The sequence below is a fragment of the Barbus barbus genome, assembly GCF_936440315.1.
Source record: "Barbus barbus genome assembly, chromosome: 26".
Classification (NCBI taxonomy): domain Eukaryota; kingdom Metazoa; phylum Chordata; class Actinopteri; order Cypriniformes; family Cyprinidae; genus Barbus; species Barbus barbus.
Window position 1 is genome coordinate 1,126,495 of NC_136754.1, and position 19,675 is coordinate 1,146,169.

Here is a 19,675-nt window from a genome sequence, read left to right on the forward strand (position 1 = left end):
CTAGCAGCCACTAAAATGGTTTTTTTTCTGACCATCTGGATTCACCAGACCTCTGAAAAGACAGGGAAGAGTGAGAGAAAAAGAGTGAGAAAGTGTGTAAGCAAAACAAATCAAACTTGCAACACTGTTTACATTTTGTACACACACACACACACGCGCGCACGCACACACACACAATAACCGGGACATACCCACAAACAAACACACCCACCCACCCACACGAACAAAACTCATGTAATCCCCTCATATTATCCCTCTCCGTTGTCATTTTTAGAATCTAAAACAGCTAACATGAAACAAAAGCTGCAAATACATGATAAAGACACATAAACATTCAAGAGGAGGGTGGAGACACTTACGTGCTAATGCTATCCACGCTTCCCAGCGATCTCAGCGCGTATTCGGCTACTAAATTAGCCATTTTTCTCCCCACGTCCTCCAAAACACCACCAAACGCCACAGAAACACTTCTCAAGTCGAAGATCCACGATGGAGAGATTCAGATGTGAGCTTTGGACAACATCTGTTCGCTGATAGCCAGTCTGTGTAGCGCTGCGACGCCATTATGTGTACGCTTCATGCGTAACCCGAGAGCGCACGAAAACACACGGACAATACGCCGAGCTATTCTCTAAACAATCTTACGTAAACTATTCAAACTGTCAATCACTTTAAACGTCCTTGTGGTTGGCTAACACTTCCATCCATCAAAACTGTGCTGGCGAGGCATTGGCTGGGTTCAAACACCCCTATTGTGATGTGTCCGGATTGACACCTCGCTGACCCATTCACGGACGCGCTTACTGTCCCGGGTTATAACAGCTCCTGCGATTGAAGGAGAGAGACGAGGGAGGGCTATTCTTACTCGGAAGAGACGATTCTGCTGGAAATAGATGGCGTTTCAAAGCTGGAATACGAATTATAATCGATATTTATTGGAAAATGGACGCTATCGATAACTATAACTCGAATCGCTTATGTAAACAAAGGAGGATCTATCGTGTTTTCCCCTATTTTTTCGTTGTTTTGGATTAAAAAGTGGATGCATTTTGAAGAGTGGACCCTTCTCTTGAAATGTATGCTGGTGTGTCTTGGAATAGTCTGAGCTGACCAGCGCTATTGGCGATCAAACGTGAGTACTGCGGTTCGCTTTGTTCATTTTAAATGGCCGGTCTTTCAGCATTTCTGTTAACCCTTTCCTCTCTGGTGTATTGATTTCAAAAACAAGCTCACATCGTTAATCTTGAGTGTTTTAGCTTTCAAATGATATATAGTTAATGATAATTGATTGAATATTGTTCTAAAACAAAGGTAATAAAAAGTCCGACCACGCCCGACCACGCCCTTCCGGCCCGCCCACGGGCCGATGCGGGTTAACAGGTTAAAGTCATATATGTGACCCTGCCTCAATTTATTTTAATTGATTTAGACATAATAGCTGAATAAATCATCTTTCCATTGATGTATGGTTTGTTAGGATCGGACAATATTTGGCTGAGATACAACTATTAGAAAATCTGGAATCTGAGGGAGCAAAAAAATCTAAATATTGAGAAAATCACCTTTAAATTTGTTCAAATGAAGTTCTTAGCAATGCATATTACTAATCAAAAATTAAGTTTTGATATATTCACTGTAAGAAATTTACTAAATATCTTCATGGAACATGATCTTTATTTAATATCCTAATGATTTTTGGCATACCCGTACTACTTATGACTGCTTATGTACTCCAGGGTCACATATTTAATACAAATATTTTTTTTAAATATTTATTTTTCCATGAATATAAAGTTTTTGAGAACTGAAAGATGATCTGTAAACTGTGGCGGGTTTTGTGTATAAATCTTTATGTATTTTTATACCAGGAATCTCCAACCCTGCTCCTGGAGAGCTCCCGTCCTGCAGACTGAACCCTGCTGCAACACACCTGTCTGTAATTATCAAGTAGCCCTGAACACCTTGATTAGCTGGTTCAGGTGTGTTTGACTGGGGTTGGAGCTGAAATCTGCAGGATGGTAGCGCTCCAGGAGCAGGGTTGGAGACCACTGTTTTATACTGTTGAATACTTTAATACAGGGGTGCGGAATGTTGATACTGGAGGGCCACTCTCCCGCAGAGTTTAGCTCCAACCCTGAAAAACCCTGGGAAAAAATATTTAATTGCATCCTTAAGACCTTGATTAGCCAGTTCAGGTGTGTTTGATTAGAGATGGAGCAAATCTCTGCAGGCACACTGGCCCCCCCGAGATTAACATTCCCCACCCCTGCTTTAATATATAGGGTGGAATAGTGTAATGCGGGACACTGACTAATGTGGGACACCTAAGCTTCAGTGCGTTTATCTCTTCTTTTACAACAGTGGTTCCCAAACCTGTCCTGGTGGCCTCCCTGCCCTGCACCTTCTGTATGTCTCTCTGTTCTGCATCAAATTTTGCAGTAATATTGTTAAAATGTGTTAAGAATATTTTCTATTTGAAGCAGTCTTTGTCGTCCCACTTTAGAAAATTATGTTTTCAAAAGTGGGACCGCACGTTTTGACTAATGTGGGACAGTCAAATATACTGTTATTCAATTGATAAAATGTGCATTAAATATCGTACTTGTATTTTGTTCATTTTTGAGCTTATAATGCAGTAATATCATTTGTTTTATGATCCAGATTCCAAATTTAGAGACTCGAGGACAATGAGATCCTGGACCACGATGTGTCTCTGACTGGCCAGAGCTGCTTATTTGCCTAACACAAGCTTTTGAAAGAGGAAGTTTAATATTAGAAGTTTACAGAAGTTTAATAACAGTTTTAAAGGCATTCCATGTTCCAAATTTTGAAATTATTTTGCTATCTTTAAGTAAAATTTTACCATTTTGACTTTATTACATGTTATTATTATTGTTGCTGCCAGAAATCTGCCATTTTTAAGATTTCTGTGTTATACAATTGTTTTTAACATTCCATATATGAACACTGTACATGTTACTAGTTTTTTAGACTTATGAAGACAGCAAACACACTGTAGGCCTACTAAATTAAGCAAACATGCACATTTAACCATGAATGTAAAGTTTACTTAGTAATAATTTTGACTATTTGTAACCCAAAACATAGTGTCCCAGATTTGAGCATGAGCTGTCCCACATTAGAAAATCCACAAATTCTTCCCCTTTAATTACAATATCTTCAACATTTCTTCTGATTTGGGTAAGGAACATCTTGGGGATTTCATAATGATATAACATTTTGATATTTTGTTTTGGCTTCATATGGAAATATGATGCATATTGCCTACGTGTCTTTCCCGTAGGTGGGCGGGGCTTTGAGTCGCAGCACTATGTGATTGTTTCAGCGAGCACTGAGCTCTGTCTCTGATTGGCTGAGGCTGACCGAAAAGGCGTATCTTTCCTTAGGTGGGCGTGGCTTTGTGCGCAGCTTTATGGGGTTGTTTCAGCGCGCGCTGTTGATTGGAGAGCTGGAGAGGAAGAGCTAGAGCCATGGTAAGATACCAGACAACACCTTTACCTGGGTAGAGGCTAGAAGGGATACGTATGGCGCTACTGGGCATGCGCACATCAATACAGCCTAATTTTTATCAAACATTTTTATTAACATTAAACATTTCATTTAATATTTGTATATTATTATTATTAGGTTATATTAACTTGTCAGGGCTATATTTTTATATTTATTTCATATATAATATTCTATTATTTCCCCTTTCAATTCGTGTATTGTAGCTTTACCTAATTACCGTTCTGTATAATTATGCTATTTGCTATTGCAAACGCCGGACAATTATGCCAATACTTTATGATTGTAGGCTGTTTATGCCAGTGCGTGATGATAAATGAGCATGTGTTTTCATTTACAAATGAAACTACATGAATGATTAATACCTCAACGAAACACTAGGCAGTTAGGCTATAATATTAATAATTATTCATTCGTAGCAAGAAAATAAAATATATATGTTAAATTCAACCTTTAAACTGCATTTCCAATAGGCTATAAATTCCAGTCAGCATAATCAAAGCTTTATGTCGAGCACTTACAATAAACTGGTCAGAAAGTTATGTAAAGACATGGAAATGAAGGGGAAAAACGAATATAATAATAGGCTAGTAATAATAATAATATACAAATAATATGGAAAAAGATGATCAGTTAATGGACACACACAGCTAGCAAGACTGTGGGATGGATAACATTTTTTTCTTGTAGGTCTATATTATTTTATGTAGGCCTACTTTATGTAACATTTAGCCTATTTGTGATCATTTGAATGCTGGTTACATTCACGCCTATGGTCAATATAATAATTTAATTATGTGATAATTTCTATAAGTAATATAATAGCTTCTTAATTCAAAATAAAATATGAATGAATCCCTGATAATCCCGGGTTGTTATGGTCACATAGGTTTGTTTATGCATTACACTCGTGGCCTTGAGAAAAATATTCCCTCCATAGACATAGACAAATATTGTCTTGTTTAGGCATCTGTGCCTTTGTGCATATAGACATCTCTGCTAATGTAGGGATGGTGTTTTTCAGCAATAGTGTGCACCCTTAATTTACAGAGAAAAGAAGGTCAGGGAAAAATCTCTGTTCTTTGTGCATTTTCCTTTTTTACTTGTTACTTTGCACTTGGTGTTAAATGTTTATTTACTATTTATTCAGGTTTTTTAAGGTATCTAATATTTTGATACCTAATTTCCATGATCTAAATATTCTTAAAAATCTAAAGTTTGTTGTCATTTGGAAGTGTGTAGGCCTTCATGAATTTTTATGCTGTTACATTTTGATTATAAATTCAGTGGCATAAAATGTTCTTTAAAATGACAATAATATCGCTAATCGCAATTATTTCTGGGGCAATATATCGCACAGCAAAAAGTTGTGATCATGGCAGGCCTACTCGTTAAAGTTAACGTACAGACAGATGTTTTAGGCCTGTTTTGGGTTTAGCGTTCAAAATCAATCACATGGAGAAAAATCAAGAATAATCAATGATAATGTAGTGATAAAGGGTTTATTATTAATAGTCATCAGTTACGCTGTGGGTTTATTGTTAAGACTAACCAGTGATAATGTTGATTTTATTAAGAGTTATCGATTATTAATTCACTATGTGGTATTATCAGTCGTATTCTATAAGGTTTTATTAAATCTCACTGCATGTTTCCTAAAATACAGCACTTCTTTGTTTATAAGGGTTTATTGTAGGGTGCTGCAGATGCATTAATATGATTTGATATCTTAATATTAGTATGCAACATAAAAATCACTCCAGATAAATTTGCTATGTGTTTATTGAAATAAATGAATTATGTTGACTATTATAAAGTCACACAATCGCACAGAGGTATTAAACAAACTAAAAACTTCAAACTAATAAATAAACCCACACTGCATGATCTCTATATATCTATATTTTTGTCCTTTTTTGTATAATTGTTAATTTCACACATATAAAAACCATGACTGGACTGTCATATGTGATCCTGAGCACAAAAGCAGTCTTAAGTCGCTGGGGTATATTTATAGCAATAGCCAAAAATACATTGTATGGATCAAAATGATTGATTTTTCTTTTACGCCAAAAATCATTAGGATATTAAGTAAAGATCATGTTCCATGAAGATATTTTGTGAATTTCCTACCATAAATATATTAAAATTTCATTTCTGATTAGTAATAGGCATTGCTAAGAACTTCATTTGAACAACTTTAAAGGTGATTTTCTCAATATTTAGATTTTTTTGCATCCTCAGATTCCAGATTTTCAAATAGTTGTATCTCAGACAAATATTGTCCTTTCATAACAAACCATACATCAATGGAAAGATTATATATTCAGCTTTCAGATGATGCATAAATCTCAGTTTTGAGAAATGTACACTTATGACTGGTTTTGTGCTCCAGGGTCACATATAGTCTTAACTCTCAGGTAAGCTTGTAATGGATTACTCTTAAATCTGGCTAGTTCTGACTAGTCTCAGTTCTGTGGGGTGTTTCCAGTAAGTGTGATGAATCCCATGTGATGACCGTGTTTTCTGTACACAATCCCACAGATACAAGGAAATCTGCTTTGTTTAGGAGCTCTACACTATATAAATTGTCAATTTTAATGCTGAGCTTTTTTATAAATCCCCTATGTAAAGTAATATTTAGTTTCTTGTCTTTTGCATAACTTGTGTTGCATATGTAAGCAAAAAATCTGAGGACTGAATCAGAGGGCAAAGATGACTTTTAATAGGAGATTTAATCACTTATGCTGTCATATGATGAAGCTGCGTAATTGATTTATAGCACATGATTGTTTATCATTGTTCTGGTGCTCAGTATTAATTTGATGAGATTAGCAGACACTCATCACCTCTCTCTGTTTATCACAGTGTGCCCAACCCAACAACTGGCTGAAGGCCAAATCCATATACGAGTTCATGGCCAGAGACATCGATGGATATGTAGTGGCTCTTGAGAAATACAGGTGAACAGATGAGTACATTCAGAAACTTTGATTTAGTTTGCTCAAGCACCTTTATTACTATATCAATGCTCATATTTTGGGGTTAGTGATCTGAACAAACCTACTAAACTAACTTGTTTGTTTAAATATTAAAAAAAGACTTCTGTTTCTTGAAAATCTGCTGCAAATGTACTTAAACTCAGGCCATCCAAGATGTAGATGAGTGATTTCTGATCAGATTTGAAAACATTTAGCATTCCATCACTTGCTCAGCAATGGATGCTCTGCAGTGAATGGGTGCCGTCAGAATGAGAGTCCAAACAGCTGATAAAAACATCACAATAATCCACACCACTCCAGTCCATCAGTTAACATCTGGAGAAGAAAAAAGATGAAACAAATCCATCATTAAAACGTTTTTAACTAAAATATGAGTCCATGATCCATAATAACGCTTCCTCCAGTGAAAGTGGTCTGGTCTGAATCAGGAGAGAAATCTGAACAGATCAAGCACCGTTTACAACCCAAAACAGCTTTAAACAAATATGTAGCTGGATTTTGATGTAAGAGACAACATGAGATGGACTTTTTCACTGGAGGAAGCTTTATTGTGGATTATGGATTTGTATTTAAGTAAAAAAAAAACATCTTGATGTATTTGTTGATGTTTTTATCAGCTGTTTGGACACCCATTCACTGCAGAGCATCCATTGCTGAGACAGTGATGCAATGCTACATTTCTCCAAATCTGATGAAGAAACAAAGTCCTCTACATCTTGGATGGCCTGAGGATGAGCACATTTTCATCCGATTTTCATTTTTGGCTGAACCATTCCTTTAACAGCTGTCCTCTCCCACATTATACTCCTAATGCTCATTCTTCATTGTGCATGCAGTTATTTTTAGTCTTTGGCCGAGTGTAATCTTGCTCTGTGAATCTGGGTCGTGGTGTCTGAAGTGTGTTTGTGTGTGTTTCAGGGGTTATGTGTGCATCATCACTAACATAGCCTCTAAATGAGTTAAGACTCCCGTAAACTACACTCAGTTAGCGGCAATGCACGCCACGTACGCTGAGAAAGGTTTACGCATCCTGGGCTTCCCCTGCAACCAGTTTGGAAAGCAGGTATGTACGGGAATGGAATGCCAGTTTGTAATGCATTATACATTATATACAGTGCCTTGCGAAAGTATTCATACCCCTTCATTTTATTCACGTTTTATCTTGCTGCCTTATGTTAAACTGCTTTAAATTACTTTTTTCCACATCAATCTACACTCCATACACTATAATGGTAAAGCAAAAAAAAAAGGTTTTTAACATCTTTGCAAATTTATTAAAAATACTAAATTTAAATGATTCCATTGCATAAGTACTCATACCCTTATCTGGGACAGTTGGAATTTAGCTCAGGAGCATTCATACTGCTTGTAGTCATTGCAGGGTCACAGAAGCATGTAGTCTCTGTTACCCTTAATGGAAGAAGTTTGAAACAACCAGGACTCTTCCTCGAGTCGGCCTCCTGGCCAAACTGAGCAATTGATGGAGAAGGGCTTTGAATAGTGTGGTGACGAAGAACCTGATGGTCACTCTAGTTGAGCTCCATGATCATATGTGGAGATTGGAGAAATCTACAGAAGGACAAAGTAGAAGGTTCACCTTCCAGCAGGACAATGGACCTAAACACACAGCAAGAGTGGCTTATACACAACTCTGTGAATGCCCTTGAGTGGCCGAGCCACAGCCTGGGATTAAACCCAATCAAATATTTCTGGAGAAACCTGAAAAGTTGCGTCTGCCCCCATCCAACCTGACAGAGCTTGAGAGGTGAAGAGGTGAGGAGAAGAATAGCAGATAATTGCCAAATGCTGATGAGCAAAGCTTGTCGCATCAAACAAAAAAGACTAAAGGTGAAGGTGCTTCAACTAAATATTTAAGGGTATGAATACTTATGCAATGTACTTATTTCAGTTTTTTTATTTGTAATTAATTTATAAAGTTGTGAGAATTCTGGTTTTGCTTTGTCAATATGTTGTATGGAGAGTAGACTGATGTAGAAAATAACTAATTTAAAGCAGTTAACATAAGGCAGCAACATAACAAAACATGAAAAAAAATGAAGGGGTATACTTTAGCAAGGCACTGTACTTTATTCTGTGTACTAAATAGTACGCTATGCAGTATTTTAAACAGTGGTATTGTATGATATAGTGACTCCTCATGACCTGATTACGTTTAATCCAGTGACTGGTGTTCAGTTTGCATCTCAGAAGTGATTTTATTTTTGCAATTTGTTCCAGTTTTGTGTGAAAATTGAAGAAACAGTAAATATTGAAATCTTTAACATCGCTTCAGGTTCATTTGTCACTGAAAAAGGACGGTCAATTCAAGCATGTTGAATTATGGGATACTGTATTCCATGCATACAGAAAATAAGCATTCTATGCAGTGCACACATTCCTGCAGAAGAAGGTAGACTGTGGCATTATATCGTGAATTAAAACACTTTCAGTCCTGAACATTTGTTCTTTGATTAAATGTACCAGACTGTAAGAGCGTTCGCTGTCATGACTGTAAGCAGGTCACACGAGTGAAGCTGTAAGTGGATTATTTTGTGGTGTTGGGTGAGATTTAATCTGGCAACAAGAGATACAAGATTCATTTATTTGCATTATCAGTCTTCATTTCAATTTTAGTTTTTTTAGTCAATTTAATATGTGCTTTTGTCAATTTAAATGGGTTTTGGGGGGTTTAATATTATTTGTAGGTTTATTTTTGTTTGTTTTTATTTCCAATGAATAATTTTAGTGTTTCAATTTTTTATTTTTATTTTTTTTTTTAGTTGGCAAGATAACCGTTTTTGGTATTCATTTAGTTGAAGTTTGGTCATGTATGTATGCATGTATGTATGTGTGTGTGTTTATTTATTTAATATGTGTGTTTATGTATATGTGTATTCATTTAATTTTATTTCAGCTTTATTTCAATTACCAAAAATGTTTTTAAATAGTTTTAGTTTTCAGACACATTGCTCCATCACACGCAGCTTTTTTCCCCAAAAATGTATTTTGCTTAAGACATGAATCTGCAAAACACTGTGTGCTGTTATAGTTCTTAATATTACAGTGTTCTTCAAACATTCTGATTTAAGTTCAAAGGAAGTCTCCCACAGAATGTTCAGCTTATCACAATGTAACCAGCGGCGATGATGTCATCACAATATTTGCATACGGAACTGTGAATGACTCTGATCTTCGCTGCATGTTATTAACCATTTATAGCCTCTTGATCTTGATCGTCACAGACTTACAGTGGTCATATGCTCATGTTCTTCAGCTTTAAGACTCATCAGATGAAGGGTTCAGTTTTGTGATCCAGCGAGGTGTTGTGTGTTCTACAGGAGCCTGGAACAGAGGCGGAGATCAAGGAGTTTGCCAAAGGCTACAAGGCAGAGTTTGACCTCTTCAGTAAGATCGATGTGAACGGCGACGGAGCTCATCCGCTCTGGAAATGGATGAAGGAGCAGCCCAAAGGCAGAGGCACTCAGGGAAAGTGAGTCTGACTGGTTTGTTTATTCTTATTTCTCTGAGTATAAGGTTTTTCTGACCTCAGAAGACTACGGAGGGTAGTCCGGACTGCTGAGCGAATCATTGGTACAACCCTCCCCACTCTCCAAGAACTGTACTTATCCAGAGTGAGCAAAAAGGCTGGTAAAATCACTCTGGACCCCTCACATCCAGCACACTCCCTCTTTGAACTGCTACCGTCTGGTCGACGCTACAGAGCTCTGAGCACCAGAACGACCAGACACAGGAACAGTTTCTTCCCTCAGGCAATCCATCTCATGAACACTCAATAAATAAACGTGGAACACACAACTAATACATTATCCATTCACCACACTCACTTATTTTATTTTTATTTTCCTCATTTCTAATTTGCACATACTTGACCTGTACATACATAGTCGCCCATATTATATATTATATATTGTGTTTTTTTTTTTTTAGCTGCTTTGTACATTGGTTATTGGCTATTTCTTGTTATTTTGTTTTATTACCCGTGTCCTGTCCTGTTGCTGTCTTTCTGTTGCACTGTGGAGCTTCTGTCACTACAACAAATTCCTCGTATGTGTAAACATACCTGGCCAATAAAGCTCATTCTGATTCTGATTCTGATTTAAAAAAATATATATTTATTTTGAATTTGATGAAAGTATTCTGTAATGCACTGATCATTTGGCATGAAACTGTTTTTCTTTCCACAGCAACATCAAGTGGAATTTCACTAAGGTAACATTGTTTTTTTTTTTTTTCAATAATAGTGTGTTAATAGATGATATTTCTCTGATTCTCTGCTGTAATATTGTGACCTCATAACTGTTGTTTTTATTGTAGTTCCTCATTGACAGAGAAGGTCAGGTTGTGAAGAGGTACGAACCATCGAAGGATCCAATCGTAAGTCAATAAAAAATAATTTCACCCCAAAAATGACGTCATTTAATCACCCTAATGTCATTCAAAGTCATATAGGTTAGACCCCATAAGGGTGAATAAATAGTCCTTTAATATATAGACTCGGAGAAAAATTGTGTATTTGTTTAAATGTATTTAATGTATATTTTAAATTTTATTTAAAAAAATATTTATGTATAATTGCATTTATTTTATTACATTTATTTGTTTTTGTTTTAAATTATGGATTTATAACAATTATAATATGCATAACATATGAATTTATTAAATGTATTAACTTACATAAAATTCTAAAATTATATACAATATTTGCATAGTTTAATATTTTAGAAAGGCATAAAATGTTTGTATTTATAATTTAATTGTATTTTTTGTATTTGTTTTCAATTTTACACTGACTAATTTTGTACATTTAAAAAAAAAATCAACAATTGATTTTATAAAATTTATTTGTTTGTTTTAAATTGTATATAAATATATATATTTTTATATTTATAAAAAATTAAATAATTACATTTATTTTATTAATTTTATAAAAAAATTATAATGTTTTTTGTCCCATCAGGTTATTGAAAAGGATCTTCCCAAGTACCTGTAGCCATTTGGATGGAACCCGATCTCCGTCCCATGTGTTTGTAGCTCTCCGTCTCCTCTCTGGTCGATGGCTGGACGTTGCGGGGTGAAGCCCAGATCTGTGACGGCCGTTCCTCAAGCCTGTGCTCAGGTGGGGACGGCCTGATGTCCTCCGGCGTGCATATTCTCTGGGAAAACCCTGCGATGTCCAGCCGGGTGAGCAGAGAGGAGCTGAACTGCACTGAAATCACACTCATGTATCTGAAGAAGCTTTTCTAATGAACGGCTTTAATGATTAAAGAGTAGTGTCAGAACTTCCTGTGTGTGAATGTTTTCCTTTACTGAGTGATGTTTAGAGATTCAGAATTTTCAGATGAAATCATGTCATATATGGGAGTGCAGGTCAATTGCGCTGCTTTTTGACCGTCATATAAATGTTGAAATGTGACCCAATCCACATCAATAATTCATAACAGCACTATTAGTCAGATGTAGTAGTTAAAGTCCAGTTGTTGTTTTTAATTTTATTTATTATTTTTTCAGTAAATGTTTTATTGTAGTTAATAAAATTATTTAATTTTATATTTTTATTATTTGATAAATTATTCATTACCTCCCTTGCAAATTACATTTTGGGAAACCCTGAAATAACTTAATAAATCAATTGAAATGTATTTACATTAATCAAGTGGAATCATGAATGCTAAAAATCAGCATTAAATACAAAAATAGCTGTAATGCACAAGACTTGACATAACATGCATTTTACATTAAAAATGATTTGAGTGGCTGATGGCAAATAATTGCCATTTTTCCTAGTTATGTTAGTATAATTTATGATAATAGTTTTTATTAAATATTTTTTTTAATACTTTCGGTTTTGATTTTTTTATGCTTTTGTCTTTTAAGTATTACTGTTTAATTGATTGATTTATTTTTTATTTTATTTCCAGTTAGTAATTTTAATAACAAAAATGATTAATGTTGCTTTGATAACCAACTGAAATAAATTTACATTTTTCATCTTAAATTTTAATTTCAGCTGTATTTTATTAACAAAAATGTTTATAAATTTTCTGACCCTCTTAAGTGTCTTGATAGTCACCTTGAATAAGCGTCCTGTGTGTGTGTGTGTGTGTGTGTGTGTGTGGTTTTTCAAGTGTATTGTACTTCGAGGGTCACTCGGTAGAGAGCGATATTTTCCCATATAGAAACTGCGGTGTTTTCCTATTTTTATTTTAAGGGTTTATTTGTCATCTTAATATTTAATTTACTGGAAAATTTGAGGATTTTATAGTGCTTTAAACGTAATCAAAATTAATAGAATTATATTTAAATGAAATGCGTTTATGCCAGCATATGTAAATTCCTCCGTGGCTGACGTCATTGTGAAAGGCGATACTCGGGTGACGTCACTGCTGCTCGGATCGGGAGCGCGCACAGGCTAGCACACGCGCCGCACCGCACAGTGGACCCAGATCATGTCGCGCGCTCCGTGTTTCCTTGCTCTGATTCGCGTTGACGCTCCGCGGCTCGCTTGATCCGGATCCGATGGAGGGAGCCGCGGCCGGAGGATGCGCGGCGGAGGACGCGGACGCGGTGATGGATGCTGCAGATCTCGGTATGCGGAGGATCTTTTACATTCATGCTTCTCTTACACGTCGATTCAATGCATATGCATGCATTTCCTCACAAATATACTAGGCTTAAAATTATTATTTTTATAATACAGTCATGTTGGAATTACCTGACACTGCCAGGCTTATGAATATGGTAATCAAACAGTACCATGGTATGCATGCTCTATTTTTATTCTAAGTGGTATAATGTTTATATTGTTTATGTTCATATAAATTGCAATGCTGTAGGAGCATAGCATGGGAAGACATAATTTTACCATGCCATATGGCAGTCAGTACATTAGTATATTAAAATACCATGGTTTTGCCATCAGATCTCATCATTGAATCACAGTACTGCTATAGTAAATTTTTTAAAGCGACATAAGAGTTGGTTTATATATATATTTTTGTGCGTAAATGGATATAAATCTATGTATTTTACCCAACACCATGGTATTATTTACCGTGGCAATCTTCAAAGTACTACAAGACATGAATATATATATATATATGTGTGTGTGTGTGTGTGTGTGTGTGTGTGTATATAATTACATATATGTACAGCCTATAAAAACAATATAAAATTCAAAATATAAAAAATCATTTATTTTATTTTCTGTCTTGGTCTGGAAAGACAAATGCTCATTCCGATTCTGATATTTTATCATGCCATATATATTATAATATACTAATGTACTGACTGCCATATGGCATGGTAAAATTATGTCTTTCCATGCTATGCTCCTACAGCATTGCAATTTATATATATAATTTATTTTTTGTCATATGTATACAATACATAAAACTAAACAATGAACATATGTGCACTATAGGCAAGAGAGACATAATATTGAATATGTATAAATAATCTATATACAGATATAGTATCGCCATATTATTTATATATATACCATAGTATTACCATGATATTCTTATAAGAACCATTTAAATAGCATGAATTGTGCATTTCTGTGCTATGCCACATTACTATAACCATTCAGTTTATTATTCTTCTGTTAATTTTAATGTAGATGGACTTCATGATAAAAGATTCAGATTTGCTCCTCGTTAATATTAAATATTATTTTATAAAATATTATACATTTGTACAGATGGTTATGTATTGATGCAGCAGGACTCGGTGTGTGTGTTAACATCATGTGAATGTTAGTCCGAGTGTGTCCTTCAAATGCAAACTCAAAGTCAATACTCTGAAGCGTCTCGCTGAGGTGGAAAGTGTTTCCTTGTGTTGACAGCTGTTCCTGTAGAATATCCTGTTGAGAATACACAGACAGGGGTCTCTTTCAGGTCCTGTGGGCATGATTTTAGTTGCTCGGTGCTCGGCTGCTAATGCTGTTTTTTAGCCGCGGTTTTCCGCACTCAGCGTTCCCGTTCATCACGGATTCAGAGCATGTGCCACCTCTTCTGTCTGTTGATGTTCATTATTACTGTAGAGCTGACACAGTATAAAGGGAGCTTTATAGTTTGATATTCCTGCTGCAGCTCTGATGAGAAGAAGATGAGGCTTAATGGAGGTCTTGGTTATGCTTCCTTTAAATTTGAACATTGTATCAGATGTTTTGTGGCCTAATGGTTAGAGAATTGGACTCGTAATCGAAAGGTTGCGGGTTCGAGTCCCCGGCCGGCAGGGATTGTTGGTGGGGGGAGTGAATGTCCAGCGCTCTCTCCACCCTCAATACCACGACTGAGGTGCCCTTGAGCAAGGCACCGAACCCCCAACTGCTCCCCGGGCGCCGCAGCATAAATGCTGCCCACTGCTCCGGGTGTGTGTTCACGGTGTGTGTGTGTGTGTGTGTGTGTGTGTGTGTGTGCATTTGTTCACTACTCACTGCTGTGTGTGTGCACTTGGATGGGTTAAACGCAGAGCACCAATTTCGAGTATGGGTCACCATACTTGACAATACGTCACGACTTTACTTTATGTTTCTGCTAAATTCTATTGGAGAAATAAAAATGCAGTTAGAGAACAGAGCTGTAAAGTGCATATGGAGAGCAGTTCTGATTATTTAGTGAGAAATCGTTGAGATCTCTGACTTTTCATTGCAGACTTCAGTGTCTTGGCAAATCTGAGACATTGTTGAGATCTCTTCTGAAATACTAGAGGAGACTCGTGTGAGGATGTTCTCTCAATAATAATAATAATAATAAAACCTCTGAAAAGCAGAATGCAGCCTTTTTTCTCCATCTGACCTCTTTGCTGTCTCTGAGAAATAAATGAGATGGATTTAAACAAACAGATCTCATTTGTTGTTGATTTTTCTGTCCAACGGGAAAATCTGAAATCAAAAGAGATCCAGCTTGAATTACTGGGGTGTTTTTCTCAGCAGAAACATCTGAGAAGCAGGGACTTCAGCATTTGGTCTCCATTTGACCTCTTTGCTGTCAACATGGAGATAGATTTCAAATTAAATCTCTTTTTTCTTTCTAATGGGAAAATCTGCGATCAAAAGAGATCAAACATTTCTCATCTGATTTATCCCAGACCAGAATATCTGGGTAGGAGAAACATCTGAGCATTTGTCCTTAAATGAAACTCTAATTAAAGGTCTCCAAAATTAAAATTAATGTAAAATGTAAGGGCTTTTACTGGGGTCTTTTTCTCAAGAGGAACGTCTGAGAAGCATGAAGACTAAAGCGATTGTTTCCATTTGACCTCTTTGCTGTCTTTGAAGACATTTTTTTCTCAATTTGAACTCAAGCGTTTCTCATCAGATTTTTCCTAGACCAAATAATCTTGGTGTTTAGGAGAAACATGATTTAAAAGCTCATTTATGTCTCCTGATCTATGAAAGTGCAGCGCATGAGCAATGCAGTTTGAGATAAAATCCTCTGGGTGGATAATCTGGAAGGTCTGAAACGCTAGAGGAGAAATAAATGAGATTAATGAGGTCTTTTCTCACAAGAAACATCTGAGAAGCAGGAGACTTCAGCAATTGTTTCCATTTGATCTCTGTCTCTGAGAAATAAGCAAGACAGATATATAGGGGGGAAAAATTCACTCTGAACTCAAGCATTTCTCATCAGAGTAAATCAAATGATCTGGGTGTTTAGGAGAAACATCTGAAAGCTTGTACTTGACACTTGAACTAAAATAAAAGCTCCTGCACTAAAATCTCCTGAGCTCTGAAAGTGCAATGCAGCCATGCAATTATAAATAAAATCCTCTGATCTGATAATCTGGCAAATATGAAACACTAATGGAGACATAAATGAGATTACTGATGTCTTTTTTCTCAGGAGAAACATCTGAGAAGCAGGAGACTTTAGCATTTGCTGTCTCTAAGAAATCATCGAGACAGATACAGAAAAATAGATCTCATTCATGACTGATTTTTCTTTCCCATGGGAAAACATGCAATCGAAAGAGATCTCTATCTGAACTCGAGCATTTCTCTTCAGATTTTCCCCAGACCAAAAGATCTGGGTGTTTAGGAGAAACATCTGAAAGTTTGTACTTGAGATTTGAATTAAAAACTCATTTATGTCTCCTGAGCTTTGAAAGTTCAACATATTAGCAATGCAGTTATAAATAAAGTCCTCTGGGTTCTGGCAAATCTGAAATCCAAAAGGAGACATAAACAAGATTACGGAGGTCTTTTTCTAAGCAGAAACATCTGAGAAGCAAATCTAGAGGAGGAAGATGTGTGGTTTTCCCTGGAGAAACAGTAGCCTTCAGCGATAGCTTTCATTAGCTCTCCATTTAATTTCATTCCTCTTAAGAAGAAATGCTCCCAAGTGAGTGATTATATATTCGAAATGTGATCCCATTTGTTTCTGTACTGTGAGCAGTGTGTGTTTGCAGCACAGACAGATGAAGTAGTGCGTGTTCTCGTGTGTTTGCTGCTGGTGGTTTGGAGTAACATTAGACCCGACGCTCTGATCCATCCTCACCGATCCGCCCACGTTAAACCTGCTCTCAGTCTCATATCAGATCTTATCCTGAAAAATACAGCTGGCCTCACGTCATTCTGTCCGAGATCACAGTCAGATTTGGACGAATAAATGCATTTAAATCCCCGTAGAAGCATATCAGGCAATCGCAGGAAGGAAACGGGCGTTTTGGGATGCATTATGGGAGGAAGCACATCTAATATGTGTTGCTGAACTGTTCCAGGATTCAGAAGATCTTGCTCTTGTTCTTAATAGTTGTCTGGTTGACAATGTTGCACTGAATCTTGCAAGGCATATTGTAGATTAGTGGTTTTTAACTGTTTTTTCTAGTGACCAAAATACAGCTTGTTTTTTGAACGTAAAATCAAACACTGATGGTTATGAATATTGCTACATTTTTCCTCCCTTTAAAAGCTGATTTACAAGTCTAACGCTTCACTTCAAGCCTTTATATATTATACATTATAAAAATATATTTAATGCATTAATTTGATGCACATTTTTGTGCATTGCATGAGCTCATGAATAATTGTAACCACAGTTAATGCATGATAATGATGCATTATAATGCTTTTTATCACACCTTTAAGTATAATGCATTAAAACACAACAAGCAACCAAATGCAACAAGGAGTCATCATAATGCATTTTAACTGGTTATTATTCATGTAAAGATATAATGCACCGAAACACATTATAAATACCTATATATACAGAAAGGTTTCAAGTGTTATAATCTTTATTCTGCTATTATAAATATGCATGATGATATGATTTTTAGCATCTTGTTTTTTGCCTTCAGAACAGACCTGTGAGCAGTTTTTGGGTGGTGAGATCTAAAGGAGTTCAACTGAAGCGAATGGTGTGTTGTGTGCAGTTTGTTTTGAGAGTAGAGGCTGATGGCTGTAGTCGAGACTCAACAGGTAACCTGAGCTATGTGTGTCAGTCTCTCAGTGCTCAGACATGCTCGTACCTGTACCACAGAGGTCCGTCCAGATCCGCTCCACACGGTTAGGAAACGCAGGAACAACCGTATGGGCCAGATGAGTTTAGTTCACTTACAGCATGCCAAGTCAGGTGAAGGTTATTGTGAGATCTTGAGCTTCTGTCCTACAAAGATGTGAAGGTTGAATTAAAGGTTGGCTTCCATTCCCGGCATCAGGGGTTGTTTTTAAGAAGGAATGCAGTTTAGTCAGTTGCTCAGCAGTGTTGTGAGTTAATTATATAGCTGGATTTCTGAAGAAAGAAATCATGTGAGGCCCGTTAATAAACCCTACAGGAACTAGATCTACAGCCAACATGTAAAGGGAATTCTGTTCTTCATCACAATGTGTAATGTAAACAGAGAACAGTCTAGATCAGCCAATATAAAATCAATTTTTTCTACCAAATTTTCTACCTGAATTTATCTGAACCCATTCTAAAATCCAGATTTGATTACATTTTTATTATCAGAAATTGTGTTTTATAAACTGAATTCAGTATTTTTATTTTTTTTGTTAAGAATGAATATAGATCTATCAAACATGGTGGTAATCAAATGAATACATAAAACTAACTGTTTAATGAATCTTTTAAAATGTAATCAAATGACATTTGAACAATTCCTTTTTTTGGCAAAGTGCTGCATAACAGAGGTTTTGTGTTAAGTTTTGATAAACCGTATTAATATAGTCATTTTTGATTATTTCTTTGAGTACATTCTACTGTACAACAGTAACATATTTCTGCTATAGTTTGTCAGGCTGCAGTGAAGAGCATTGACAGTTTCTGTGTATCTGACAAAAGCTACATGCAAACTTCATATTAAATGGCAGTCTTTTTGCAGTTTAATATTTGCATACGTATGTCACTATTTGATTAAGTGTACAGATCTATTTTTGATTTGATTTAATCATCCAAGGTTTGCCAAATTCCATCTGCATTATACAATAAATTCAATTTTTTCAAATGGATTTTATGATTCCTCCACGTTGTAAGATCTGAATGTTTTTCATGGTTGTCACCTTATCTAGTGTGTTTTGTGTGTTATATTGTTTCTTAACAGCATTTGTAATTCAATGTAAGTCCTTGCTTTTGGGGAACAGTGTTTCTGTTCAAACCTTGTTGACTAAAAAGCGTAAAAAGCATGTTGTGTACAGAATTCCTAATGACATTTCTGTCAGAATTTGGACTCAGTTCTAATAAGCCTGTCCAAATCTAGTCAAAAGTCCACCGTCCCAGATAAGACTGCAGATTTTGGCATTTTGGCAAATTGTTCTGAGAACTAACTGGAACGAATGAGTTTCATCTCATCAAATATTTAAAAGAGACAAGACTTTTGTTTCGGACGCTTAAGAGTATAAATGAGATATCATTGAGCACAGCTGTATTCAGCTCGTACATGTGCACTTTAGCGCTTAATAATGTCTCGGTAACACTTTACAATAAGGTTCATTAGTTAACAACATTAGTAAACATGAACTAAGAATGAACAAGACTTCTACAGCATTTATTAATCTTAGTTAATGTTCATTTCAGCATTTACTAATGCATTATTAAATCACAAGTTGTATTTGTTAACATTAGTTAATGCACTCTGAACTAACATGAACAATGAACGACTGTATTTCCATTAACAAAGAT

The 19,675-nt window shown here is 36.0% G+C and overlaps 1 pseudogene across 1 annotated transcript; it reads left to right on the forward strand.

Moving 5' to 3' along the window:
- The first annotated feature begins 3,433 nt into the window (after positions 1-3,433).
- Positions 3,434-11,821, forward strand: LOC306845558 (phospholipid hydroperoxide glutathione peroxidase-like; annotated as a pseudogene). The gene is made up of 7 exons (XR_013786000.1): positions 3,434-3,494; positions 6,397-6,491; positions 7,449-7,593; positions 9,869-10,020; positions 10,736-10,760; positions 10,866-10,925; positions 11,509-11,821. The product of XR_013786000.1 is annotated as a phospholipid hydroperoxide glutathione peroxidase-like (transcript).
- Positions 11,822-19,675: the final 7,854 nt, after the last annotated feature.